The 22,334-nt window shown below is 44.1% G+C and overlaps 1 long non-coding RNA gene across 2 annotated transcripts in view; it reads left to right on the top strand.

Moving 5' to 3' along the window:
• The window catches only part of LOC128312394 (uncharacterized), a 34,886-nt gene extending 13,380 nt beyond the window's left edge, over window positions 1–21,506 (top strand). Inside the window, exons 1-4 of one of the 2 annotated variants that reach the window (XR_008291669.1) lie at window positions 3,749–14,499; window positions 15,342–15,538; window positions 16,057–18,801; window positions 19,049–21,506. This is a non-coding gene — a long non-coding RNA (uncharacterized LOC128312394). Of the gene's footprint in view, window positions 1–3,748; window positions 14,500–15,341; window positions 15,539–16,056; window positions 18,802–19,048 lie in introns of those variants that run through there. The other variant, XR_008291668.1, reaches the window with a different exon arrangement.
• The last annotated feature ends 828 nt before the right edge of the window (window positions 21,507–22,334 follow it).

The following is a 22,334-nucleotide window of genomic DNA, read 5'->3' as shown; positions in this document are numbered from 1 at the left end:
AATGACCCATCTGTCATCTCCATGATTTCCTCTATGATTTCTTTTGTCCTCTGTGATTTCTTGAGAATTACAAGTGGTGTGGTCCCCTGATGGCACTTCTCACACTGGATTGTAATGGATAGCTAACTTCTCTTCACACCCACCCTCTCCTGTGACTGACCTTAAGCTCATGAACCTATCCATATTTATGCACAGCGTAGCTTCAAGGGACATATTCGGATAGGTATCACTTCCATCCACAGAAAATACCACAAACTAAATACTAAAATACCACAAATTAAAAACTTCCTTTTTTGGTAAAGTCAATCCTGGTAACTCACCAACCAAGTCAGACATCCTACTGGTTTGTCAGTTTCAAGTTAGTTATGAGATGGAAAACATATGTTTTGCTTGGAATGACCATGGTCAGAATCTATTTTCCATTTTAATTCATTTATTACCATTGAATTGCCTGGTTGTTAAACTTTCAGAAAATATATCCACTTAATAGATAGAAGTTTTATGTTAAACCATATATAAAATACATAATAAATATGCCTTCTTAAAATAAATTTTATTAAGCCAAAATTATATTGTCACATTTTCCCTTTTGTAGTTTCTGCCAGAGTTGTTCCACGTAATACTTCTTTGCCTTCTGTTCCAACAGAAAGGATACCCCCATACAAAAGACATGATCAGAAGGCACAAAAGGGCGGGTATGAAGTTTGGTTCCAGAGTAAGGCTGTTTTAATCAGCAAGGAACTTTGGCCATTCACGCTATAATAGATACAGGTGCATCACGTTGCGGTGGGGACAAAGTCTAAACCATTCTAAGAACGCTTCATTTCCCCCATCTCCAACACCATTGTTCTGGTTCTGACTTAACTTAATTTTAGGGATTATTGAGAAGAATTAAATATGTTGTGTATAAAAGGCAGGCACATAGTCGTAGCTAATATCTGGTAGCTATTATGGTTTACTGCTGCTAAGTCCTCTCTCTGAATAGTACAGCCAGAGAGAAAGAGCTAAATAGACTAAACCAAAAAGCGCAAAAGAGAGAAAGCAGACACCAACAGGTCAGGTGCTAGGTGGTTATAAGAGATTAGAAAACTGGAAAGAGCCCATATTCATTCCTGCCTCTTCTGTCTAGGAGTTGAGTCTAAGTGTGGGAATGGACAAATCAGAGACAGCCTTTACGGAAATTTGAGGAAAATGAAGTTAGCGTTGCTATCAACGTTTCTGACTGGGTGTCCTGTCCAGGTGTTGTCTGTGGGCAACTACTGCTAAATGCTGACTTTTCCTGAGTGAGCTTTCTTGGGTTCCATCGTGGCTCCACAGAGCAGGCCAATTCCCAGCATGTGGAGCCAATGCCATCCCAGGCTGGGCTTCCTCGCCTGCCATGCTTTATCCGGGCTGGGACAAGCGAAGTGGTCTTGAGGTGACCCTAAAGCTGTCTGTGCAGGTGTCTGGAGGGGTCTGTTAGTAGCATTCAGGTAGCTTTCCCATTTACCTCTTGTTTCTTGACTGTTTTCCAGCTCCCCACTGTTGCCCGGGAGTGTTGTCACACCCTGATGGGATGCAGAATTCTTCCTGCCAGAGACTGATTAGTTTTTGTTTAGAAGTCAACAATCTGGGATTGAAGCCACTTCAGAAAGAGGAATTAGGTTGGGAAGAAACAAGTGTTTGTGTGTATATGCCTTGTCCTGTTTAGAAAAAAAAGAACAAACAAAAAAAGACAAATCAGCCCTCAAACTTTCCTTTAGCATCAAGAAGAATTCCTGGTGTAGTGAAGCCGAGCATCAAGTCTCTGAAAAGAAAGCTGCTGATAACCAGGAGAGAGTATTCTTACCGACTCTGTAAGCACAGCATGCAGCTTACCTCTGTTTGCACATCCAAAATTCATTCCCCTTCCTTCCTTGCAAACAGAATTACCTGCGTCTGGTAACTCACCTTCTTCTACAATGTAAGACATGTGTAATGTTTAATATTTAAAAGGAAAAAGGAAGGAAAATAAGATAATACCTTTATCCTCTGGATGAAGGAGAAAAACAGAGAGAGAGAGAGACAGAGAGACAGAGAAATTCTCCTTGAGTTGATATGAGGGCATTGAATGCTGTCATTGGCAAAATAATGCCACCAACAGATGCCCACGTCCTAATCCTTGGGACCCATGACTGCATTAGTTGATGTGGAAAGGGGAATGAGTGGTGCTCATCTGCTGACCTTAAGCGAGGGAAGTTCTCCCAGATTCCCAGGGCCATGTGACCACGGTGCTCTTCTAAGTGGAAGAGAGGCAAAGAGTGAGCGATAGGACACGAGAAAGACAACCCCATTTGCTGGTTGTCAATACGGAAGAAGGGGCCACAAGCCAAGGGGTGCAGGTGACCCCCAGAAGCTGGGAAAGGCAGGGAAACCAGTGCTTTCCCTTTGCCCCAGAAAGGAGAACAGCCCTGCTGATGCCTTGGTTTTAGCCCAGGAAGACCTGAATGAGAGCAGTTTTAACCGAACTGAGAGTGATAAGTGTGTGTTGATTCACACCACTCAGTGGTAGCTTTTATGGAGATGTCCCCTGACACATTCAGTGTATTCCACACATGGCTTCTTTCCCTCCTCAAGTGCTCCACGCTGGCTCCATCCCAAAGTGCTGGCCTGCTCTGGCTCCTCTGCCTGGAAAGCTCTTCCCCCCCTCCACCCATCTCGCCCCTTCCTTGTCCTTCATGGCTCTGCCTCAAGGTCACCAGCACCAGCGGCCTCCAACCACCTGACGTACAACATGTTCTTTCTCCCGCCCGTTACTTTGGTCTCCTCTATCCTGTTCTTTCCTTCACAGCATGCATTAAAAATTCTAAGTTATATATTATTATTCCCTTGTTTGCTATCTATCTATCTTTGCCACTAGACAGAGAGACTCACGAAGTTGGGAACCGCATCTCTTGTTTTCTGATGTGTACCCAGAGCTGACACGGCACCTGCTCCATAGGTGCGCACAAGTATTTGATGGTTTCAAAAGAAACAAAAGTAATTTAAATTAACTTCACAGTAATTTTCTTTCTGAGCTACTGATTTTATGATATTTACCTATCTGTGACTCTGGGCATAACTCTTGTAATGTTAAAAATATTTAATATAAGGTAGGAAACTACCCCCTCATCTAATTTCTAAAATTTGCCTTGCTATTCTTAACATGCAGGCCTTTTTCTTATCAGCTTGATAATCATTCTATTATGTTCTCTAAAAATCATATTGAGATTTTGATTGGTAGTAAAGTCACTATGTGAATTAATTTGGGGAGGAATCCTTATTCTTCCATGGTGCTGCCTTCTCATTACAAGTCACAGTATGCTTCTCTTTGTATTCAAGTATTTTTAAATAAAGGTTTTGAATCCTAATTTCTTTACTAGGCTTACTCAGTGGTATTTTCTTTTAAATGTTGCTGCTGTAAACTGATTTTGTTGTTGTTGTTATTACATTTTCTTTTTCTTTTATGTTGATTTATTTGTTTTGAGAGAGAGAGAGAGAGAGACAGAGAGAGAGAGAGAACAAGTGGGGGAGGGCAGGGAGAGAGAGAATCTCAACCAGGCTGCACACTGAGGTTGCAGCCCCACACAGGGCTCTGTCTCATGACCACGAGATCGTGACCTAAGCGGAAATCAAGAGTAGGACGCTTAACTAACTGAGCCACCCAGGTGCCCTGCTATTATGTTTTCTACTAGTTGATTGCCAATATATAGGAAGAGATTTTGTTCTTTCTTCTTTGGTTCAGCTGCATAGCTGAACATTTTTATCAATTCGAAGAGATTATTTTTAATATACTCTGTGGGATTTGGGGAAGGTTGAAGAACACTGGTATATATGAAATGGTTACCATATTGTTTTACAAATAATAAGTCTTCAGTAAGCATTTATTTTTCTTCTTCTCCCTGTCCTCCCTCTCTTCGTCCTTGTCATGACACGAATCTGTTTGAAATGGTGTGCAGGCATTTTTTCCCCCTGCTTTTGGTAGTTACGGCTCTTATTTTGTTTCACATGTTGCTAATTTGCTAGAACTTCAAAAAGAGTTTTAAATAGCAGGGGCTATTAATAATAGTCAGTTTAAAGAAGCATCTTACAATTCCTGGTTTCCCAAAAGAATTTTTTTCCAGGAGTATATTTTTAATTTTATCATATTTTTTTCTAAGTGTCTTTCTGGATCTTTTGATATGATTCATTATATGTATGTATTTTGGAATAATCTATTGTCCTTAAATTTTTACTTGGTCACAGGGTAATGTATTTTTAATGTTTTATTGATTTGGGTTTGTAAGTATTTTGTTTAGAGTGTTGGCCTCTCTCATATAAGTAAAAGGGCCTAGGTCTTTCTATCTGTTTTAGGTTTTCATGTTAGAGTGACGTTAACTTCAAAAGGTGAACGGAGAGACTTTGTGACCGCCTCTGGTGTCCTGAGGTCTCTCTGTCTCCTGCACTTCAGTCAATGACACGATCATATACCCAGTTATTCAAGCAACTTAGGAGTTACCTTGGTCCATCAAATATAAAATACCATGACTCTTAAACTAGATCATTAGTCTGTGTGCCAGTCAGAAAGGAGGAAAATGAAGCCTGTCGAACTGTGACCCAAAGGCATCTTGTCACTTAGCATTTTTCTTGCATAGTGATTAAAAACTTGTTTAGATCTCTTAGAAACACAGGTTGAAAGAATCCGATGTTACTGTATGTAACAAATAAGAATGTATGTAAAATAAATGTAAGGATTTCCTCATTTCTTTCACATCCTGGAGCCACAGTCTCCTGGGTCTCCAGACCCCATGTGGTTGTGGTCCACACAACACCATCATCCAATCAATGGTGCGCAGGTGAGTCATAGCCCACCGTTGTCTCCGGGCGTTTCCCCAGCTCCTGGAGGCCTTCTGCGAGTAGGCTGTGCAGCCCTGGCAACAGCAGCCGCTCTGTGCCTGTGCCAGACACAGTCATTTCAGATGCACGGTGACTCCAGAGGTGGTAAAATTGGAGAAAGATCATGTCTTAGTATGAACGAACCATGCTGTCTGATTTCTCTCTTCCTCACCCTCCACATCCAAACTGTTAGTGAGCAAGTGCTTTCAATTCTGTCTCAAGTAATTTATAGTGTGTAGTTCTCGTATCTGCTTATTTCTGTCCATCCCCACTGTTGCACCCTTGGTGTGGTTGACCGTGAATGTCATCTGGATGATGCCAACCCTCTAAGTGGCTCCCTGTCTCCGCCGCCCCCCCCAGCCCTAAAGTCTCATCTTCACAGGGCACCACAAGTTTCCTTAAACTCCTTCCCATGGCCCTCGGGCCACTCCATGTCTGGTCCCTTCGTAAATGCCATATTTTAGTTTCTCAGATATGCCAACCTTCATCCAACTTTCACATATGCCTTTTTCTCAGCCTGAAATGCTTTCCCTCACATTCCTCCCATTCCCTGGGTGTCAGCCTGAATGTCGTTTCTCCAGAGACGTCTTCCTGATGTGCCTACTGAACTTTTGTGCACTTGCTTTTGATAGGGTCTATTCCCCAAAGCATCTCAGGAATAGTTTGTGGGTAGTATTTTCTCAACGTGTGCGTCCTTGAGAATGTCTTTTGATCGTCTCCTGTCATGAATGACAGTGAGGCAGAGGGCATGGCATGGGCCAGAGTTTCTCTCCAACCTCATCATCTATGTGGTGTGGCTCAGCTTGACAAGGGAAGTATAATCCCAACCCTGTGGTCTGGAGCTGCCAAGCTGTGAAACACACAGTCCAGTCCACTGGCTGGTCAGTGACTAATTAAGCCGTCTTTCTGAGTAACTTGAAGTAAGAGATGTAAAGAAGATGGTTATTCTGTGGTTGAGGTTTGATCTGCAAAGCCACATGGAGTTAGCACCAGGCAAGAAAGCAACAACAGGTGATGGAAGCCAGAGGAGGGGTGGTAGAGAGAAGCAGACCAGCCGGAGGAGCAGGTTGACAGCACGTGTCTTTGAAAAGGAGGCAGGGCGGGACGGAGGCCAAGAAACCCAGAGGCACCGCTGCATCAAGGACTTTAATTCTCTTTTTCATCAGAAACAGCAACTTGTTTGAGTTCTACCCCGGATACACACGGTATATGCGTGTACGTGTGTCCAGGCACCTGTCCGCCCGCATAGTCTCCTCTTGTCTGTCTCCTGAACTTCACACGTTTGATATTCAAATATCCTGCAATACATTCTTTAGGAGCTTGGCCAGAGGGGTTTCTCAGGGCCCGTACATACCCAGCATGCATGTGGTTGGGTCATGCTCTCTCTAGCCTGTTTGATAGTCCTCAGCTAGGAGCCCTGCTAGGTCCTGTGAAAACCAGCTCAGGAGACGAAATCATCCTGCCCCTCCTAACTCTCTCTTCTTCACAACTATCACTTTCGAGTGATGCCCACACCGCCGCTCCTACTCCTGTCCCTGCCCTCCTGTGTCTTTGTGAGAGACCACACTACCAGAATGCAGGGCCCCTGTGTCCTGCCTTGTCCCAGCCTTTTCCAGGAAGATGCGTGGCCTTTGATCTGAGTTGGAGTCAAAAGGCAGTGATGGCCATGAGCACAATGCTGGAGAGGATTTAGCAGTAGGACCTCCGGAACGAAGGCCTTCTTGGCCTCGGGATGCTGTGGACTCTGCTTCAGAGCTGGAGGCCGACGCCAAGGGCAGACACCGTCTTCCTCTGTCCTCGGCAGACAAAGCCAGCATTGCCAGCCGAAAAGCCAGTGTTTTCCACTGACTTTATTCTTTTCTTCATCTATGTTGATTCCCTTTGGAGTTAGTGGCCATTCCTCCGATACTGAGAACAGATTCACTCAGGTTAACTGCTGGTCCTGTTGGTTGTTTTGCGAATGTTCTTTTAGTTTTCATCCTTCTACGCATTTTCACGGGTACTTTGGCGGTGACTGCAAGAGCTGTGTCCGGGGCTGCCGCGGGGTTATCAGGTAAGCCCCAGGCCCCAGACTGTCCAAAGTGCACCTGATTCCTCGCAGAACCTGGCAGATCTATGCCCTTCAGAATCCAAGTTTAGCCAAGGAATCTGCTCACAATCCTGTGTATTCATTTCACAAGCTGGGAGCCATCCTGAAAGTATGTAGACATTTTAAAATAGTTCTCTCTTATTTAGAAAAAAAAAGTCTGCTTTCATTTAAAGAGTCTCCCTTTTCTTCTTGTTTCATATAAACCAACACAATTGGTTTTGTAATGCAAATGTTTCTTTGTTCTTCCAAGAAATTGTAGAGGATACGATATCTCAACTTCTAAAACCTTGCATAGCATCAATGCAAAAATTGCACTGGCCACAGTTCGACATGGAAGGAAGACTTCGTTCAAGGCTCCTGCAACAGAAAGGGGGCCAGGACTCGTTCTGAGCTGAACTCCCCTGAAACAAAGGCTAGACAGATTTAAGAGCTAGGGTGGGGGTTCCTTGGCCACACGTGTTCATCAGCTGGGCTTTCCCCAAGGAAAAATGAACGTGCTCAAGTCAGAAGGTAGTTTTACAGCTCAGTCAGGTGCCTCTGACTTTGGCTCTTGTCTTCCCACAGAGCCTGGGGGATGGGGGAGCTATGTTCCTTGATGATGACATTTCAAAGGGACCCAAGTCCCTGAAAAAGGCAGCCCCAGGTTGTAAAACAGACACGAGGCTTTTAAAAAGATTATGTCTCAAAGGGGCATTTGCAATTATAAGTTTTTTTTAAAACGTAAATGCTGAACGGGTACCTGGGTGGCTCAGTCAGTTGAGCTGCTGACTCTTGATTTTGGCTCAAGTCATGAGCGTGGAGCCTGCTTGGGATTCTCTCTCTTTCAGGGTGCCTGGGTGGCTCAGTTGGTTAAGCATCCGACTCTTTTCTTTTTTTTACATTTATTTATTTTTGAGAGACAGAGACAGAGCATGAGCAGGGGAGGAACAGAGAGAGAGGGAGACACAGAATGTGAAGCAGGCTCTAGGCTCTGAGCTGTCAGCACAGAGCTCGACACAGGGCTTGGACTCAGGAACCGTTAAGATCATGACCTGAGGCAAAGTCAGGTGCTTAACCGACTGAGCCACCCAGGCACCCCTAAAAACCTTATTTTTATTTTGCCTTTAACAGGGCATATAATATAATGATTAAAGTAGTTATTACTTGATGTAGAACATGATTATTTTTTAAAAATTCTTTTTAATGTTTATTTTTGAAAGAGAGAGAGAGAGGTGGGGGGAGGGTCAGAGAGAGAGGGAGACACAGAATCTGAAGCAGGTCCCAGGCTCTGAGCTGTCAGCACAGAGCCCAACATGGGGCTTGAACTCACGAACCACAAGATCATGACCTGAGCCGAGGTCCCCCACTTAACCGATTGAGCCACCCAGGCACCCGAGCATCCAAGTCTTGATATTGGCTCAGGTTATGACCTCACCATCATGATATTGAGCCCCAGGTTGGACTCTGCATTGACAGTGAGGAGCCTGCTTGGGATTGTCTCTTTCCCTCTCTCCCTCTGCCTTCCTCCATTCTCACAGTTCTCTCTCTGTCTCTCAAAATAAATATAAATAAACTTAAAAAAAAGATTCTATCTCTCTTCCCTCTACCCTTCTCCCCTGCTTGTGTTCTCTCCCTCTCTCTAAAAAATAAATAAGTAAAGATAATACTCAAGAGGGAAGAGGAGGGCAGGGCAGGGCCTAGAGCTTGGAAGGAGCCTGTGTGAAGGCTGGTCAAGCTGAGGGGAACAGCAAGGCCACCTTGGTCAACAGGGAATCAACAAATGAAAGGGCTGAGAGATGATGGCGAATTCCCCACTTTGGGGTATGTGTGTGCGTGTGCGTGAGTGTATGTGTGTTTTCCCCGTGAGCCACAACAGCCACCCGGCTTGTAGATCTGTGGGATGCTTCTCTCTGTGGCACTGCCCCTGGGCACTTTGTGCTCCGGGTGTCAGGTAACAAAGCCTCGGGTGGCCCTTTAGGCTGAAGACAGGAGAGCTGGGACACGAAGAGACACTTCAGAGCCCAAACCTAGTGTTGGCTCAGTGGCTGTCCATCAGGGCTATTCCTGGGGCCACTGAGGGGTGAGCGGCCTCATGGGGAAGGCGCTGCCAGCTCGCCCTGTGCTGTGCCTTCTGTGCTGTGCGTGTCACCTGCTCAGAGCTCCAGCTCCACGGCTCTTCCAGAAGCCCTGACCTCTGGGTCTCCTCCCAGATGTGTGTCGGGCAAGCTGGGGCACGCGGATTTCCCCAGGTAGCTTCTGCAGGTGCGGGGGGGACCGTGGTGCCCAGGCTGTTAGAAGAAAGGCGACCTGGAAGGGAGGTGACAGGAAATCCATGGAGCTTAGTAGGTCAGTTGTAATTAAGAAGGAGCTTCCCCCTTATCTGTTTTTTCCAGACCATCTCAAACATCTTCCTGAGAATAAACAGACCTTATCTGTAATACAATCTGACAGGCTGTTAATACACAGAGAGTGTGATGTGATATCAGTCGGGAAGGAGGTTTGCAGTTGACGAGAGTTTCTTTTTTCCCAAAGCCACTTTCTGTTGTGCGACCCAGGATCCCTCCAGTCACACAAAGGCAGCTGCTCCTTAAGGGGAAGTGAGCCAGCTCTGCTGTGCCCTCATCTGGAGGGTCTGTGCAGTTAGGCTGGTGTGGTGGCCTGGGGACAGGGGACCTGGGCGGCCATGAGGGAACCCCCTGATTGCACGGAGCCTGTTCCTGTTCCGAGGAAGGCAGACTCCCGAAGACCGAGAAGAGGCTCCAATGTCTGTCGGGATTTCCTTGGGCCGGAGGCCTGGTTGGTGGGAGCACAGCCCTGGTCTGTGTGTGAATCACACCCCCCCCCCCAGGGTGGCCCTGGCCCCCCTCTCCTCCTTACAGCAGAGTGTCCCCCCCCACTTCCTGCAGCCTGGAAGCCTGGGTGTGGGACTCACCTTCCACATGGGACAATTGTGGTTTCCCAGGGCTCCCTGCTCACTTCTGTTGTCCCCCGTGTATTACAAGTGGATGTCCTGGGTGCACCCCTTTCTTGTGGTATTGAGAACCCCAGATGCCCCTGTATCACTCCCTGAAGAGTCACCTTTAGAGCCCAAGAAGGGGGTCCTTGCTGGTGCTTCAAGAAAGAAAAGTTTTCTGATGTCTTGTGCAAGATGGTGATTTCTGTGGCTCTTCTAAAGCCAGCTGGAATCTTACCTCCTGATGGAGATGGTATTGCCGTGGTCCCACCCGTCAGATCTAGATCCCCTGGGAGGCTTTCATTTATATGTTGGCACTAACCATGTGTCTTCTCTTAGGGGGGGGTGTGTGCCTCTAAATCCTGAACCCACAGAAGTTGGGGACTGTGTCTTAATTTTCTTCATATGCTTTAACATAGTGAATGTTTAATAAGCAAGCATTGAATTATTGTTCAACGGAGTTTACAGTCTTCCTGGCTCTGAAGAGAAAAATCACGCTAGCTATATTCCTTGTGGAACCTTCTTCCGAGAGTAACACTTCTTCCTAGGCCATTGCTCCAGGGTGTTGCTGGTGAAGCTTGTGCGTAGGAGTAGGTAAGACCCCGGAGGGATTCTTCTTGTTTACTTTAGCGAGAGTATTAATTCCCAACATGACCTACAAACCTATCGTAAGAGTTAATATTGAAAAGATACAAAGGTGTTGTCAAAAGTCGATTTTAGGGGAGCGGCTCTGTGGACGGTGATGCTGGTGGAGAGGGGGCTGCTGTGATCCAGGTCACAGATGTTGGTGGCCTGAACCTGGGTGGTAGCAGCTGGGAGGAGAGGTTGATAGGGAGCAACCAGCTCGGTTTGTTCCTGGAGGAGAGGAAGTGAGTTCTCCCTCCTACCACAAGTGCTTCTGCAACCCGGGTTGATGGCGGGACCACCTGCTAAGCCACGAAACGTGGGAGGAGAAAACTTGGGGGGGGGGAAATATTTGAGTTTTTGACTCTTGATTTAAAGATACCGTGAGACATCCCGGTGGAAAAGTACTTCTCTTCTTGGGCGGGTGTCTGGAAGCTTCAGGACAAAGCCTGGCTGACGACAGACGTGTGTGTGAGTCACCAGCATCTATATGCAAAGAGCCCTTGATGAGGGAGGTCTGGTTCTATGTCAAAGGTTTCATTCACTGGTCAACTGAAAAATAAGAAAAATGAACATAAATTATTAACATTTAATAAAGCTAATTTAAAAGAATGTGCTTTATTCTACGATCAGGACCTTCCCTAATACTTGTTATTAAAATGTCTTGGAAAAACTAAAACCTGGTATTCATATTTTGGCTCCCTAGGGATTATAGTTTGATTTTCTGTTTCATCCTATGGGAAATTAGTAGGCATGTATGGAGGGTTTAAAGCAGGGAGTGGCAGAGAGCGTGGGTGGTTCAGTTGGGTTGAGCGAGTGTCTGACTTCAGCTCAGGTCATGATTTCAGGGTTCGTGGGTTCGAACCCCACGTCGGGCTCTATGCGGACAGCTCCGAGCCTGGACCCTGCTTCGGATTCTGTGTCTCCCTCTCTGTCTGCCCCTCCCTTGCTCACGCTGTCTCTTTCTCTCTCTTTCTCCCTCTCAAAAATAAACATTAATTTTTTTTTAAAAGAATAAGGCAAGGAGTGGCATGACATATAAAGCATATGAGAGTGGAGATTCTATCCACTATCCCCCACTTGAACCCACCAGATTACCAGGTTAATTCGTACAGCAGAGAGATTAATTTTAGGTTTTCCTTGCAGACATGGTCCTTCACCCGGCCCCAAGCTGCTCAGTCCGCACCTGTTACCACTATGGCGGGCTTGAAGCAGATAGAAGCACTTAGGTCATTTTTGGTTGTAACAAACGTAGGTGCCAGAGCCAATCTTCTGCTGAGTTAGATCTGACACACCTTAGAGGAAAATCTATTTGGAAACGTAAAACACGTTTTTAATTCGATTAATTACATTGTATTAGACGCGATTATCTTCTCCTTTGACTAACAGTGTTCCAACATCTGCACCAATGTGGGATCGCTAACTCTGGAAACGACAGACATTGTTTCTCTCGTTTCCAAAATGTATGGCACTAAAAGTAGCTTGGAAGTTTCCAGAATTTTCTTCTGCGGTTCATTCATTCCCAACGCATGGGTACACCCCTAAAATGAGCGTGGGCGGTCTTTTCGTGCTTTGCCCCTGAAGTCTGGCGGGTCTGCTACCAGGTTCCTCTGGACCCTTGGTCACCTCGGGAAGCGATGTGCTGTTTGTGAAGGCGTTTTCTGGAGAAAGTGCACTTATCACCATAAATTCAGTTTTACATGACTCCTATAGCAGGAAATTTAAATAGCTGCTTTCTCCTCATGATCCTTTCTTTTTTCCTGCTGATGCTTTGCACAGTCTGTTGATTACAAGGAGCTTGTTCCTAAAATAAGACGCTAAACCACTGAATGGCAAAGGAACACATTGAACAAAAGTCCTCGTAAATCCTGTATGAGTTTAGCGAATGCCTGCTCCATTTTAACATGGAGACAGACAGAATGACAAATTAGATGCCAAGTAGGCAGAGACATATTCTGATACCAAATGCTCCAAGTGCTGACGACATTTTCCTAGTGTTTCTGTAATCCTTAATGTTAGGAGGATTCTATCAATTTTTACTGCAAATTAAAGGGCAACAGGGCACCGATCAGTGTTTCCCTGGTGGAAAAATGGGGTCACAGGTTGTACTTCCAGTAATACACCGAAGGTGACATGGCCCAGCCCAGAATGTCAGCCACATTTCAGCATATATGGGAATACTCCATTCAAATGACTTTGATGACATCTAGCCTACTCCACACTAGATCCTATGGGGATTGTTGAGCTTATGTTGGTGAATGGGAAACTATTCTTACCTTGAAGAAAGAGAATGTTTGCTACTGGAAATAAGCAAGATAGAATTGGGCGTAGCATATTGTGAAATGTCCCAAACTTGCTGAATATAAGCAAATATGAAGAAGGGGCTATTTTCTTTTTCTGGGGCCAAAACATCTGACTTGAGCTTCTAAGTTTGTATAGAGGGAGCCAGGACATAAGAGTCATGGCAGGCAAAGGAAACAGCAGCCTGAGTTTTCTGGTCCACATAAAAAGATTCGGAAAGTGTCTCACACTGTAACATGTCATTTGAAGAAAGGATTCCACTGCTAATAAAACCACTGATTTAGGGGAACTCGGTACATTCCAGACTTGGATGGAGTGAATAAAAAGGACTTTCTCTATGATCTGGTTATCATTTCTTCCAATATTGAAGAGAGAGGGAAAGACTAAATAAGAATCTGTCCTGACACATGGACTAAGAATTCTATAACTCAGGGTTTAGAGCAGCAGTTTGAATTCTCTGCAACTGTCACAATCTCAGAAAGTGCAATCAAGCTAAATTTGGTCTTGAGACTCTCTGCTAGTCTTATATTTCAGGCAGAAAAAATGCGGTGCAGATAAAGACAGAAGTAGTAAAAACGTATTTTGGAATTTACGTAGAGGCATATTTAGTTTTCTGGCAAGTAGTGTTGGGTTTAACTGCTCTGTTTATCACTAAATATTTAAATCAATGTTGTATGTCTCTGAGCAGATGTGACAAATCTGTGGCGAGTACAAGAGAATGTCTTTTATTGCATTGTAACAAATCCAAGGGGTGATGGTCCAGGTACGTCGGCTCTGGCTTGGGGTAAAGTGCGAGGATGGTGTGATACGGTGAGAGTGTGACACAATACAGGGGAGAGACACAGCACAGGAGCCAGAGTCAGACAGCCCTGGTTGGGGCTTCTGACCCAGCCACTTACCAAAAACACATCTAACCAGCGAGCACGACTCAGAGATCACCTTGTAAGTGGATGCCTTGTTAAGATGCCGTAAGCATTAAATGAGATTGTAGGAGAAATGAGTTTGTCTCTTTGCCTTGGTGGGAAGCAGTCTGAAATGAAGTGTATAACATATTTCTGGTTGATTAGCAAACAAGAAGATATAAAGAATAAATAGGGGCACCTGGGTGGCTCAGTTGGTTGGGCGTCTGACTTCGGCTCAGGTCATGATCTCACAGTATGTGGGTTCGGGCCCCGCATCAAGCTCTGTGCTGATAGCTCAGAGCCTGGAGCCTGCTTTGGATTCTGTGTCACCCTCTCTCTCTTTGCCCCTCCCCTGCTCATGCTCTGTCTCTCTCTCTCAAAAGTAAATAATAAACATTCAAAAAAAAATTTTTAATAATGAATAATTAAATAAACCTTTTAGGAGCAAATTGTGCTTGATTATATTATTTTCTAAAGATGCCCAGTTCTCTTCCCCCAAGGGGGAGGACTATGCTTCTCTGCCACAGAGATGTTGGCCTGGTCATGGAACTTGTTCTGGAACGTGCATGACTGAAAAATGATGGATGGAGCAGAGGCTTTAAATGTGCTTGTGTGGTTTGGTTTGTTGTTTTTTTCCTCCTGTTTTCTGCATGCAAAGATCATGTCCTAGGTACCTTCCTCTCCCTCACCCTGGATTGTGGAATGGGGCAGACAGAAAACAGGCCTGAACTCTGCTCATACCCTGGAGCGTGGCCTCCAGTCGAACCACAAAGCCACAAGTGAGAAATAAATGTTTATTGTTGTAAACCACGGAGATTTGGGAGATATTTGTTACTGCATCAAAAGCTGGCTAATACACCTAACGTATCTTTTATGTTGTCACATGGAAAGAAATGCTTTTAGGGTAGAGAAGCATAAGAAAAAGATTATAAACTGTGAACCCCTGAAATTTAACTTATTACAATTCTAGTCATCCCCCAGTGGGAACAAATCCATGGGTCTGCTGGCATAAAGATTTTAATAAGCTCATTTTAAAGTAGGCATTTCCATTGGATCTGGGCAAATATTTATAAAAAGTTGCAAGTTTGTGAAACCAGAAGTTCCTGGGGCTGGAAGCACAACACCTTTATCAACTCACTTGGGATACTGTAGAATGATTTGGATATTAAAATGTCTATTCCTGAAATATGAGATTGATTTCCATACCTTGTCATATGGTTATCAAAACATAGCATCATTTTAAAAGTCTTGGTCCTTAAAAGTCAAAAGATCAGATTTTTATTCCTATAACATGTCAGCTCTGTGTGGGCTGGTGTATTTGTACTTTGTTTTCTGTTTTCGTATATATTTCTTCTTATCTTACATAAAAAATTCAGTACAGTTGTAGTATGATTTGCTCTGCACTTGTTGACTATGGAATTATATTACCTTTAAATTTGTTACAGCATGAGTGGAACTTCTGTCTGTTCCACCTAAGAGCAAGGATGATACCAAGAGACGTATTAAGAGGTGTTACCCTTCATTTCCTTTTCCTCCTCACTAGAGATGGGAGGTAATTAAAAAAGAAAGAAGTTTTCCTCCCTATCTTATATATCACATTCCCATTTCTCTTTCTGTGTAGAGATCATGGCACATTTCATACTCTGTAAGAATGTGTCCGAAGACAAGGCTGGCTATAGCTTTCGAGAAGTCATGTGACAATTTTGTGGCAGGTCCTGCGATGCACCTATGGCAGAGGCAGTAAGCATCCTCATCCATCCATATGCTTCTTGAGTACCCACTCTGCCTGTGGAATTATACCGGAGTACTTGAATGCTGGTAAACGAAGTGAAAGGGATGCTTTCTCACCTTCTGTGATGGATGCGCTGATGAAAGGTTTAGCATAATTATGAGTTAGTCTACAGAACTGAGGCCCAATTGTGAGATCCCTTTTAAATGCAAAGGACGAACACCTCCAACGTGAAGTCAGGTTACATTTCTCACTCTGGTACTAATGATTCTGTTTCAGTTTTATTTTATGCTTTAAAAATTTTTAATACCATTTATTATTTTTGAGAGGAAGAGACAGAACATGAGCAGGGGAGGAACAGAGAGAGAGAGAGAGAGAGAATTCAAAACAGGCTCCAGGCTCTGAGCTGTCCACATGGAGCCCTATGTGGGGCCCGAACTCATGGACTGTGAGATCATGACCTGAGCCGAAGTCAGATGCTCACCCGACGGAGCCACCCAGGCGCCCCTGTCTCAGTTTTATAATATCAAGAATTTGGGTTCTTTTGGCAATTATCTTATGTATGTGATTTCTTTTTTTTCCTTTTTTTCTTTTTTCTTTTACTTAGGTGAGTTTTTAAATCTAGACGAATAAACACCAACACAGTATGGAAAGAGAAGTAGGATTATTGGGATCTAATTTGGGAAGCAAGCACGTAAAAGAATCATTCATAAGATGCTGGGTGAAGTGCAGCTCCCACGCAGGTAAGAGGCGATATACCGAAGCAGAGAACCGTACTCCTAGCAGGTGGCTTGTGGAAGGAGGAATCAGTGAGCATTCTGAGCCCGGGTGCCACTGATAGTTCTGAGGCTCCAGCGCAGGCCAGTGAGAAAGCGCTGGTGCGACAGCATCCTGATTCAGTTCATCTCTGAGAACGGAGAGTTGGGAGAACTTGAACCACAGAAAGCCATTTTACACGTCTTTCGTTCCAACTGTCTTTGTAAACTCATATGTAAATCAAATCACCGCGAAGAAATGGACCCCCTTTTGTAGCGGTGTATGTTTGAGACGTTTTGGTGTTCTGGTCCACTGGCATGTCCTCTCCTGACAGGTCACAATAATGCTTTTCAAAATAATACCTGGCAGGTACGTGTCAGTTTGTGATAGTCAGGGTGTACTCAAATCCATTCACTCCTTTGGTCTTTGCGGCTAGCATGCCTTATTTTAACATTCATTCAGCAAGCATAGGCTGTGCGTTTGTCATGCGGCAGGTGAGTTACTTGATGGCATAAATGACATAAATATAAAAAGAGACATAGTCTCAGCCTCCACCAAATGTTCAGCTTCATGGTCAAAATTCACAACACTAGTATACGACAGACACAAATCTTAGAAATCAAAAACGTTTAACAGAGACACTAAATAAAATCTTGCAGACTTAAGCAGGCAGTGAATATTATAACTTAGGTTAAAACATTGACTCTTGATTGAGTACTCTCACTAAGATAGCCTAGTGTTAATACCATGTTTTTTAAAAATATAAAATGTATGTTTTGAAGAATATACTTTTGACAAAGACTAAATATGTTTTCAATGCCACTTAGTTATTTTAGGGGGGGGAAGTAAAAAACAAAAACAAAACCAAAACCCTTTTGTCAATGAACCTTCATGAGCCAAGGCAAAAACAAAGATGTAACAGTGAAAAGCTGTCTTTGCCTCTGGTCAGAAAGAAGGAGACTGAGTACTGACCAGAGACCTTTAATGGGGAACAACATGACTGCAGCATTAACCAGGGGGCTAGTGTGCAGTTCGGGACCACAGTGACCCCTTTGTGTGTCTTGCCCTTCATGTGATAGTTAGAACTCACATTCTGGACTTGAAAGCTGGGGTCAGCTCTTAGAGTCTGGGATCTTAGGAAAGTGTCTTAAGCGTCGTAAGCTTGTTTTATTGATTGCCCTTTGATGTCGTGCCAGATCCCAATAAGGAACAGAAAGTAAACCAAGTCAGTGATTCAATGTTGCCATGATTGAAGGTATAATAATCAGGCATCTAGAAAGTAGCACAACTTGGCGGCATTTTGGAAACTCTTGTAAGAACAATTGATTATGGGAACAACATCAAATACCCAGTTATCCAAGGATACAGGTGCCCGTGGGCCTATGATACTGCAATTCATTTTGATTGCCTTGAATAGTGAGGCTAGCTTAATATATTGACATTAATTAAAAAACCAAAAACAAAAAAATATAGACCGGGTATACAGCCAAACATGTCTAAGAGTTACAATTCCAAGCTTAAAAATTTTTATTAGAAATATCCATGCTAGGGGCAACTGGGTGGCTCAGTTGGTTAAGCGTCTGACTTCAGCTCAGGTCACGATCTCACAGTTTGTGGGTTCGAGCCCTGCGTTGGGTTCTGTGCTGACAGCTCAGGGCCTGGAGCCTGCTTGGGAGTCTGGGTCTCTCCTTCTCTCTGCCCCTTCTATGCTCATGCTCTGTGTCTTTCTGTTTCTCAGTAATAAATAAATGTTAAAAAAAGAAATATCCATGGTAAATTCTGTCTAATTTGTGCTACTTAAGCAGCATGTTACTAAATCATTCACAGGTAGACCAAAAACTGAGTTTCACCTGGTAACAGAAAAGTACATTGAGCTCAGTCCGCAGTCAGAGTGGCTTTTTGTTGACGTCAGATCTGCTAGAGGAAAAAGGATATCTCTGAAAATACAAGAATCTTGGTTGCTTCTTGGTCCTGGAGATTTTCGAGGTCTGATCTAACCTCAGTCTTCTCTACACCCACCACTAAGGTCTTCACCCTGCTTTCAAGCAGCCGAGACAACTCGGCAAAATGGTCCTGCAGCAAATAAATCCATTGTCATTGTTGCATTTGTGGTGTCTTTCCACTCAGCACGAGGAGGCGGCCATGGTGACCTTGTGCACCATGGTTTCAGCAGCACGGAATCTAATGCTTGGCACAGGAAGCAGTTATAACTGTTACTGAACATTATCCACGCCACTTTCCCTATTGTCTTTATTTCCAACAATGCTGGTTTGCATGAATTCTCTTTTTCTTAATTGCCGGCAGACAACTCTTAGCATCTGTTACACCGTCCGGGTCAGGCCATCACACTGGTGATACATCCGTTCGCCGCTTGTGACCTCAGTTTCTTTCCCTTCTTTCCTCTTAGAGGCCTCCCCTCCTCTTTAGAGCTAACCCGTTGTCGGAGCAAATGCAGACTTTTAACTAAGAGGCTAATACTCTGCTGAAAATATGAGGAGAGATTTACTACGTCCCGTTTTTAGAGCTTTTACCGTAGAAAACTCGTAAGCAGTTTTCCTGTCTCTTTACAATGTATGGAGATCTTTTTTAAAAATGGGTGGTTTAAGGGGCGCCTGGGTGGCTCAGTCGGTTGAGCGGCCGACTTCGACTCAGGTCATGATCTCGCGGTCCGTGGGTTCAAGCCCTGCGTCGGGCTCTGTGCTGACAGCTCAGAGCCTGGAGCCTGTTTCAGATTCTGTGTCTCCCTCTCTCTGACCCTCCCCCATTCATGCTCTGTCTCTCCCTGTCTCAAAAATTAATAAACGTTAAAAAAAAATTAAAATAAATTAAAATAAAAAAAAAAGGTGGTTTAGTCGGTTAAGTGTGTGACTCTTGGTTTCAGCTCAAGACATGATCTCATGGTTTGTGAGTTTGAGCCCTGCATCATTTGAGTCTCTGTGCTGCTGGTGTGGAACCTGCTTAGGATTCTCTCTGCCCCTCCCCTGCTCTCTCTCTCTTTCAAAATAAATAAATACACTTAAAAAAAAAAAAACCAACCATAGGAGATAAATGGTATTATGGAAACAAACAAACAACAAACAACTAAGTAAGACTCCAGCCAGCTTCATGACCCAAGACTGTCTTTCTCAAAGACCCGGAAATCACCCTTCCGAAATGCAGCCATCTCCCGGTGTCTGTGGGAGGGTAGGAGCCTAACTTTGGTGGGCTTCTTGCTCCAAGTTGCCAAACGACCTCCTGTTATGAAGATAGGAAGACAGAAGTTTATTTTTCCTCTGCACAAAGCCAGTTAGCCAACGCGGACAATCACCCCCATTACCAGGTGAATCTAGGATGAGCTGTTTGTGACCATGGTGTGTCGCATCCTCTTCCTGGAGGACTAGTCAGTGTTTCTCTCGAGAACATATATGCAATGGGCTGTATCTGCTTGGATATACAAAGGTGGGATTTCTTTCATCTTTGCAATTTCCAGGGAGATATCTGTGATGCATATAATGTTCTGCCTTAATAGTCACTCAATTATAAAATTGTTTTCTTTCTCTTCTACCTTTGTGGAGAGGTTCCGAGCTTGTTGAAAGGTTTTATTCTTAATTATATTTCCCAAACATGTATGCCATTGAGCCTATCAGCAACCTCCTAGCAGGCATCTACTTTATGCCCGATAAATGCTACTTATATTAATACCTGACTTAATTTTTACAATTTATTGAAGCAGGTTTTCATAAACCACCACTTTACAGTTGAAGAAACTGGGACATTAAAAAAAATACATTAAGTAGTTTGTCTAAAGCCCGTTAGCTTTAACTGGCAAAACCACAGTTTGAAATCCCTGCTGACCACAAACTTGTGCTTTTCAGCACTACATTCTATTTCTACAGTTCTCTCTCTTGAGACTTTGGTGCCTGCTTTTCAAAGACTGAGGTGTAGACTTACCTATAGAACCTGAGAGAGACTGGAGCTCTTCAGAGTCACAGAGACTACCAGCCTGGGATGTGGGAGGCACATGACTGGGGCCTGAGGTCCTTGTTGGAACTTCCTAAGCAGGTGGGAGCGGAGGGTGGGTGTGTGTGATTAGACATGAGATGCTGTGGTCAGCAATTTCTATCATTAGTTCTCACAGGAGAGTGATGAGAAGGAAGCTGCTATTATCCTCATTTTGAATATGTATGCGTTAGGCTTGTTACAGAACTCACAGAAGGTTGACCAGCTGGTATGGAGCAAGCTAACCCACATGTCCTTAAGACTATTAAGGCAACAGCAACAGCAACAGCAATAGCATCTCCTACCTGGTCATAAGAATTGTATCAGTACTTCTTAAAAATACTGAACGATCAGGACATTTCACCGGAGAGCCCTGTTTAGTACTTTTGCCAAATGCCCCTTGTGGGTCTCTAGTAAGTAAGTAGAGACGTCGGCCGCAGAGGGTTCTGAGAGATGGGAGGTTGACGGAGTGGGGGTGCACACGGGGTTGTTGGAGCAGGTGGTGTTGACTTCCAATAGAGTGGTCTTTAGAGTGACAGTGGTAGAACCATCACGAAAAGTAAGGAATCCTTTGGGTCCCTTTCTTAGGTGATGAATTTGGGAGCTTGGAGAGAACTTGTATTGGAAAGAGATGTGAGTGAGGGGTGGCCGCGTGGGAAAGATGTTAGACGTGAGATGTCTGCTGACTCTGCAGACCCAACTAGACCCCAAATTCCAAGGTCTCAACCAAAGCAGCTTTCTCCTCTATAATTAACGAGAAGCCCAATGAATTAGCAAGCAACACAGGGTTAGATCCTAGGGCAAAGAAGTGTGTCGTTAAAACAAGGGAAAGCAAAGCAGTTTAGCATAGCCATTGAAGGTGTGTTCCAGAAAATCCATGAGAGGTGAATGAAAACATGTAATTCATGAGCATTAGCAAGAGTCTTCCTGATACAGGAGTGCTGATGCATAGGGGCACTTGTACCCCAATGTTTCTAGCAGCACTCTCAACAATAGCCAAATTATGGAAAGAGCCTAAGTGTCCATCAACTGATGAATTGATAAAGAAATTGTGGTTTATATACACAATGGAGTACTACGTGGCAATGAGAAAGAATGAAATATGGCCCTTTGTAACAACGTGGATGGAACTGGAGAGTGTGATGCTAAGTGAAATAAGCCATACAGAGAAAGACAGATACCATATATTTTCACTGTTATGTGGATCCTGAGAAACTTAACAGAAACCCATGGGGGAGGGGAAGGAAAAAAAAAAAAGAGGTTAGATTGGGAGAGAGCCAAAACATAAGAGACTCTTAAAAACTGAGAACAAACTGAGGGTTGATGGGGGGTGGGAGGGAGGGGAGGGTGGGTGATGGGTATTGAAGAGGGCATCTTTTGGGATGAGCACTGGGTGTTGTATGGAAACCAATTTGACAATAAATTTCATATATTAAAAAAAAAAAGAGTCTTCCTGGATTTGGAAACAAATGAATTGATAGTGAGTCATGGGATGTTAACACTGAAGTGAACCCTAACAACAAACATCAATTCCAGGTCTCTTATGTTATAATGAAGCCAAGACCCAGGGTTGGATGCAAGCTTAACTCCCCTAGTTCTGTGTTTGCCTGGACAGCATACTCAGCCAGCGTCCTACAGGCTCTGGGCCCTGCCCAGGCACTTCCTGGGGCTCGGTGCACGAAAGGGTGAAACAGACTGTGGGCTGGTCTTGTCTTACTCATTTATAGTAATAACTTTTCAGGTTAATCAAAGGCACTAACAACTCAACGTTATTTCTCTGTGCATTTGTGCCCTACAAATTCAGAGAGCCATGCTTAATGTGGCTTTAGATCCACAGCAACCTCTGCCTTTGTTCTACCTTTACTTCCCAGTGTAAAGTAATTCTGTGTTCCTTTGATGAATAACAAGGTAAAGCATTTCACCTTCGAGTGAAAAACCGACATGTAAACGACTTCTCTCTGATTCCTGCTTGGCTTTCTCCCCCTCTGCCTTTGGTTATTTTCCTCAATGAGAGTTCAGTAATATCCCCACATTCCCTCTGCCTTCAGCAATTTTGCTAGCAGTTGTTAGTGGTCACGAATTTATTCCTGCTGCCTGAAACATTTCTTTGCTATTTGCTATTTGAAGATACTGGGGAAAAGATTTTAAAAT

Source organism: Acinonyx jubatus, chromosome D3, assembly GCF_027475565.1.
Source record: "Acinonyx jubatus isolate Ajub_Pintada_27869175 chromosome D3, VMU_Ajub_asm_v1.0, whole genome shotgun sequence".
Lineage (NCBI taxonomy): Eukaryota > Metazoa > Chordata > Mammalia > Carnivora > Felidae > Acinonyx > Acinonyx jubatus.
Note: the sequence above shows the minus strand (reverse complement) of the source record. Positions and strands in the feature narration are given on the sequence as shown.